Genomic DNA, 548 nt, shown 5'->3' with positions numbered 1-548 from the left:
CACTGTATTTTTTGAGTATAATGGAGCATGCTGAACTTCCCATTAAGTCTAATTTTTTATTAACCTGTTTAAAAGGGGTGAGGAGTTCTTAAATGGTATTTTTAGCCATTGATTAAAAAACCTGAACTGATTACATCTGTAGATGAGATTAATTCTGTTTCTACCTTTATTTCAAAATAAGTAGGTAAATTTGACTTCCTTTTCTCTCTGAACTTAATTTCTCACATATTTTGAGCAGCAATTTGAAAAGTTTGTTTGGTTTGCACTGGGAAAGCAACTGGGTCTAACTTCTGTCTCTTCAAATACATCTTTGCATAAAGTGCCTCTTTTTTGCATTAATCGCTTAAGGAAGACCCCTGTGGCAAAGTTATTTCAGCTTCATTTACCTTCCCTTAATATTCTGTCAAGGCCAGTTTATGAAATGCTTTTTCTTCTTTGTATAAAAAACTTGCTGAAAGGGTAAGACAAGAAGGGGTCAAAGTCAAAAATGAAAAGCTTTTCTTAGTGAACAATGCTGTTATGCAAAGTCAAAACATGTTTTTGTTTTT

This window comes from Sturnus vulgaris, chromosome 18 (genome assembly GCF_052056855.1).
Source record: "Sturnus vulgaris isolate bStuVul1 chromosome 18, bStuVul1.hap1, whole genome shotgun sequence".
Lineage (NCBI taxonomy): Eukaryota > Metazoa > Chordata > Aves > Passeriformes > Sturnidae > Sturnus > Sturnus vulgaris.
Note: the sequence above shows the minus strand (reverse complement) of the source record.